Source organism: Pygoscelis adeliae, unplaced genomic scaffold (assembly GCF_000699105.1).
Source record: "Pygoscelis adeliae isolate BGI_AS28 unplaced genomic scaffold, ASM69910v1 Scaffold36, whole genome shotgun sequence".
Lineage (NCBI taxonomy): Eukaryota > Metazoa > Chordata > Aves > Sphenisciformes > Spheniscidae > Pygoscelis > Pygoscelis adeliae.
Genome location: NW_008824934.1, coordinates 3,530,066 through 3,536,115, shown reverse-complemented (window position 1 = coordinate 3,536,115; position 6,050 = coordinate 3,530,066). Strand labels below are relative to the sequence as shown.

Below are 6,050 nucleotides of genomic sequence, written 5' to 3'. Positions count from 1 at the left end.
GGGCGGGAGGGGACCGAGTTGTGCTAGGGCAAGGCCGGGGTGGCTGCACGTCCCGTGCGGGACCCTGCCGAGCCCCGGCCGCTGCCCTCTGCTGCTCGGGGGCTCTGCACTGCGGGGCTGGTAGCAAGCTTGGAGCGAGCTGCTGTCTAAGTGCTACCTGTCTTTGTCACTTATCCCTGGTTGGCCTACCAGAACAGATGCCCCTTTCTGGGTGTCAAATAAGAGCCCGTGACAGAGCTGTCCAACACGTAATGCATCGCGTTCCCTTTTTGCTCCTGCGTGTTCCCTCATCCCGGGCTGAGGGGTTACTGCTCGCTATGGCGTTGCCTCCTTCACGAGGCAGGTGTGGGAGCCCGTCCTCCAGCAACTGAGTTCAGGCTCAAGCTGCTGAAGCTGCTGGTTCCAAACCTGTATGTCCCCCACCACTTTGGTCCAGGATGCTGACCTGCGTGCAGTTGCAAGGTGTTTTCCTCCAGGCTGTGTGTGTGTCTTATTTTCATATAGCTTCTGTCTTATTTTTGTGGTTCATTCAAAAGCTGAATTCAGCAAGAGATGTTGGGAAAAGCCCCAGCTGAATTTCTGTCTCACTTCTGATACCCAGGTTTCCCTCAGATTGATTTTGGGGGGTGTATGAGTGCTAAGCCTTGGCAAAAGCTTAGGGTAAATTGAATTCTCTGCATTAGGACAGAGCAGCTCCCTCCCCTAATTTGTCACTCAGCTGGATTGGATCTGTAATTGAAAGATCTCCCCCTAATCTGCTCCACCTGCATGCACCCCTCCCCTGATCTCAGCACTTTGTGAATCCATCAAACTTTCCTCCTTTTGTGTGTGCGCATGTTTTCCTCCTCCTGTTAATAATGCAGCCGAAACTCATCTCCGTCTGTCCGTTCCCCTTCTGGAGAGGCACATTCTCTAGTCTTCATGAGTTCAGTGGCAGCACACATAATTATGCATATAAGATATAAACAGAGCTGTTTAATTATCCTTCGCCACATCAGTGACAGAGTAATTAACAAACATTGCAAGATCAATGAGGAAAAGTGTGACCTTCAGTTTCCTTTGATAGGAAAGCCCTTGTCGTTCCCAGACACAAGGTGATTGTGCCTGGACTCTGTTTTTAGTTTAATTCCCCCCCATTTGCAGCTTTTATTTGCTACGAAAATGAAAAGGAGGGGAACTTAAATGTAACAAATATGTTACCAAACTGGGGAAAATGAAAAGGAACTGAGGTTTCTCACTGGGGTAGGAGTTCTCAGTAAAATGCCTTTGTAGGGCTGTATTGTCAAAGGATTGTGCAAAAAATGTATAAGCATTCACGGGGGGCTGAAGACTCATTTATGTTTAAGGCGGGTAATGGCACATGCGGGGTCCGGTTTACATATACAGCCACATGGGATTTGACTTGCAAACAGACATGCTGCCAGGTCTTGAGCATCTGTTTCAAGAACCCTGTTATAAATGTCGTTTGCAACGTTTCCCTGGAAAGCACAAACTGAAACATCTCTTGCTTTGGAAAGGACAAAGTTCTTTTCCTCTTCTGTCTTTTTCTGTCGATGTTCCAGAAAATGGATTTTAAGCTGTTGATCACCAAGTCCTTTCAGACCTGGTGTTACTGGGTGCAAGTTTATTCCAGCGAGGTCTGGAGCTGCCTACACCAAAAAGGAGGTTTTGTTCCTGTAAGTTGGGGGGTAGCAGGAGGCAGTCAGATCAAAGGAGAGGAATACAGCTCTGCCCTCCTGGTCAATGTGGCTTCAGGGGAGTCATCACAGGAACCTGGTTTTGAAGGTTCTAAATGCCCATTGCTCCCTCTGAGGACATAGAGGATACAGAGCTGGCAGTGCTCAGCAACATTTAAAATTGAGCCCATACTTCTTTGATCAGCTGGAAACTTGGGTAAAAAGCAGGAGCCACACAGAAAACCAGGTCCTACGTCTAGCTGGGCTTTCTTGATCAGTGGGGAAAGTGATCCTAATTATATGGGGCTGAGAAGGGTTCCTGCTTTTTGGAGTCCCTGTGTATACACACACAGCCTGCTTTATGGGGCTTCAGCTACTGCTTGTGTCCTCCAGTAACACCTCCTGTAGTCTAATGCAAAATCCCTGCCACCTTTGTCTCCTTCCAGGGTCAGACAGTGAGGCTTGTTGTGCATCAGGAAGGAGTTTGCAGAGACTTGGTCCATGCTATTCAATCCTCATGCTTTGAAACAAGATGGGGAACATGCATGTATGGCATCCCTGTTTCTTTTCCTGAGCCACCCCTTGGAAACAAGGGACTAATGAGTCAGTGCTCAATCTTGCCTTATGTGCCTCCCTCTCTGGTACGGCTAGGAAACGTGTTCAGGAGTCGCAAAGCTGGTGTCTGTCAGGAGATGGGTGTCAGAAGCTGATCTGGACACGCGGATACGTTTCTTCATTCACGCACCCTGTCCTGCACACTGACTGACCCATACTTCTCTACACACATTTATATATAGCATTTAGATTTCCCAATACAGTCTCTGACACAGATCCTTTTCCACAGTCTCTCACTGACACACACATACCCAGGGAGATTTTCCTATACAGTCCCATGTTCTTTACTCTGCCTGTTACTTACCTAGTGGACTAAAGTAGTCACCAGGAGCTTTCCCTTGTACAAGCTTTCAAAGTTCTTTCTTTTCTTAGCCTGTTAGGTAAGTCTCTTAGAAAGGGAATATTGGACCTGTTTTCAGCAAGAGGGGTTTTCTCTTCATAATTTCCTGGGGAGACTCCACTTGGGAGAACATGCATGATGAGTGCCAGTGTCTTGCTCATTACCCCATAGCCCCCAAGTCTGCATGTTTTCTCTCCCAAGCAGAATAAAGGACAGAGCCCTGGCTGGGATGTCCCATCCCCCAGTATCCAGACCTTGCACTCCATTTGGGCTGTTTTGCTTTTCCTTCCATATATAGTGTGCTGCTGCAGGCTATTTTTAGCCCCTTTTTTGCTAGCTTCGGATCCTTTGTGATACGATAGCTGCTCTGAGACACACAGATCTCTGCTCTTTGGCAATGCCCACAAATGGAGAGCAGCGGCAAGGGGAGAGGGAGCCCTTTTATTATCACATAGAAAAGGAGAGAAAAATGTGGTGCAGGGGAGGGGCAAGAAGACCCAGGGACAACGCTTCCTGTGCCTTCCAGGGCCGTGCACTTTTCACATGGATTTGTTTCCCAACCGCTGTCCTGCTTCACTTTTGTCTGCGTGTGGGAGGGTTTTCTGTCAATTAGGTAATAGTAATTACCTCTTCACTGTTGTTTGAAAGTGTGTATGAAATGAGTTGGCTGGGTCTCATACCATCTTTGTGGTGAGACAGCTCCCTTCCATGAGGTGCATCCATTTGAAGAGCCTCTAGCTTTCTGATTAGGTGCCTGTGCAAATAAGCGAAGGTTGTCTTGGCTTTAGGGGTTGTGTTGGTGGGCTCATGCCGGGATGAGTGAAGGTAACGCTTGCTAGGCAGTGAGTAGTGGGAACTGGCCAGTTTCATCTCAAATGTGGATGAGGAAAGACTGAGCAGCACTGGCAAAGCTGTTGATCAGGGGGGTATTGCGATCACCTGGAAACAAATTTGAGCAAAGGGAAAGCAGAATGCAAGGTGTTTTGGGAGATGAGGGGATTAAATCCAGTGTAGTGAAACCTGAACTCAAGCTCAGACTTTGCAAAGCTCAAGAAAGGTTTGAAAACTCCCCCTTTCCTATGGTCTTGGGTTTTGCATCTAATTGTTTGCACCAATTGAGGTCTGGCCACAGGGGTACCAAAGATGCTTTCCAAGACCAGGTGTGCTCATGAGAGAAGTTTAAAAAGGAGGTGGTCTCCTACAATATTCCATTTTCTCCAGTGTTAAAAGAAAATACTAGGTTTCCTTGAATCTCCTCTCTGGATTTGTAATGTCTGTGGGGCCTGAACCGAGCTGGGATTTGTAAAATTGATTTGAGATGTGGGATTGAAAGAGGGGGTCTCCCCTCTTTTCGTGTGCTGCAGGTTAGGATAAAGAAGGAAAGGGGTTGGCTGGCTTTCAGGGCAGCTGTTAAAGCTAGTAAAAATCACACTTAATAGTTTAATTTCCTATCAAATCCTCTCTGTGGTATTCTTCTCCCATTGCAGTTTGGCACAGGCTGGCTAGAGTTTTTCTGTGCAGTGCTTGGAAGTCAGGGCATTGTGAAGGAGGCTAGGGGATTGTTTTACAAGTCCAAAAAGAGAGGAAAAGCAGATGTAACAGAAAGAGGGAAGTGTTAGACCCAGTAGGGATTTCATGGGTTTAATCACTTCTGTTGGGTCATAGGGTTACACTGAAATGGACGTGGAGAAGAGAGAAAAAGGTAAAAAGAACTGCTTTAAAGCAAGATGAAGTTATTTAATATGTCTGTGTGTGAAAGATAAAGTTGACGGCTTTGGTAGGGTGTTGGAGGGGCCACAGGAGAGGGCCCGGTGGGGCAGCACAGATGAAATGACCCTGTGTCTGAGGATGAAGTAATACAGCCTTTCCTTGTGGTTTCCTTCTGACAAGTCTTGTTACTGGACACTGTGGGGCATGATTCTGCATTTAACATCCTTTAAGATTAATACTGACCCATGAGGTTGTGCGAGGACAAAAAGCTACAACCTGAGCCAGACACTGCAGGGGCATTGCCGCCCATTCTGTAAGTAACAGGGTGTTTATTCTGAAGTCAGGCATCCCAAAATCCCATGCAGGATGCTGGGCATAAGTGCCCAGAACTGGAAAGTCATTTTGGGCTAAACCAGATCCCAGCACTTAGCAGATGTGTCTTTGTCCTTCTGCTTGCAGGCTTCAGGCATGTTCTTTGCATTGTCTTTCTCATGTACCATGTACACAGGCAGCTAGTGCAGCAGCACTTCGGTTACCTGAACACAGCTATACCGGGTAATATCGAAGCAGGAATATGACCCTCATGGTCTTGCACATTTTAGTGCCCGTTGCAGGCAGTCTCTTCCTCCGCATAGTCCTGTGGAAACTGATTTGCGGAAGCCGATGGCTATTGAACTTCGACTTTGCTCATTGACTGGGTCTTGCGTGGGTGGCAATGCTCTCATGTACGTGCATGCCTGTGCATATGGCATCATTGGCTGTCAGATCCCCCAAATCCTAGGGGTCCGTTTTCATGCTTTGGATCTGTTGACCTGTTCTGTGGCTGTGTCTTGGTGCCTTCCTTTTCCACTATGTTTCAAGGCAGTGTTGATTTGGTTTGAGCTGGACCCAGTGCCCAGAACCTCCATTCTGCTGCCAATGTACCTGCCTGTGCTGGCTCCCTGTGGACGAGTGTGCTTGCTCATGAGAGCTAGAGTGAGTGATTGGAAAAGATGACGAGGGAGGTTTGAAGGACTCCTGCACACAGTAAATCTTTACTCTGCAGGAGAAAGCAAGAGGGAGAGGAGGAGCGCTGTGTCAGACTGAAGCCTAAATGAGTCCAAGCTGGCACGTCAGAGCAATTTTTATTTCCTCCTTTACACTGATATTGGGTGACCTCCAGATGTGTGTTCTTCCCCGCCTGGTGGCCTGTGAAACTGCCTGAGGGAGTAGGGGAGGGAGGAAGGGAGGGAGAGACCCAAGGAAGGACAGCTTTTGCTCATTCTTCCTCCCTGGGATCACGCTCAGGTAGACTAATCCCTTCCTGTGCTTTCCCCAACCCACGCTCCAGAGAACAGGCTTTCTCCCCCTCCCTGGAGCCCACATCAGGACAACAGCTCTTTCTGTCCTCAGTCAAAATCCTGATGGAGAGGAGGCAGTTCCTTACCCATTTTGCACCTGCATGGACTTTTCCCTTTCCTGGTCTTACTGAAAGCTGTTCCTGGCTGCTCAGGAGGCTGCCTGTAGGTTTCCACAGCCTTTGCTGAACTTGGGCCCCTTTCCACGTAGAGAGTAGTAGCTCTCCAGTCATGGGATTGAGAAGGAAGGGAGCAAGTTGGGTGAAAAGAAATCTTACAAAATTGACAGGGAAGGGAAGGACTGCAACAGCTATGGGGAACTATTCTGTCTTTGTCTTGCCTTCTCTTCTCCACGCCTCCCCCCCCCCCCCG

The 6,050-nt window shown here is 48.1% G+C and overlaps 1 protein-coding gene across 6 annotated transcripts in view; it reads left to right on the top strand.

Moving 5' to 3' along the window:
• The window catches only part of CASZ1 (castor zinc finger 1), a 243,234-nt gene that overhangs the window by 194,285 nt on the left and 42,899 nt on the right, over positions 1-6,050 (top strand). The gene's annotated exons all lie outside the window — the stretch shown is intronic.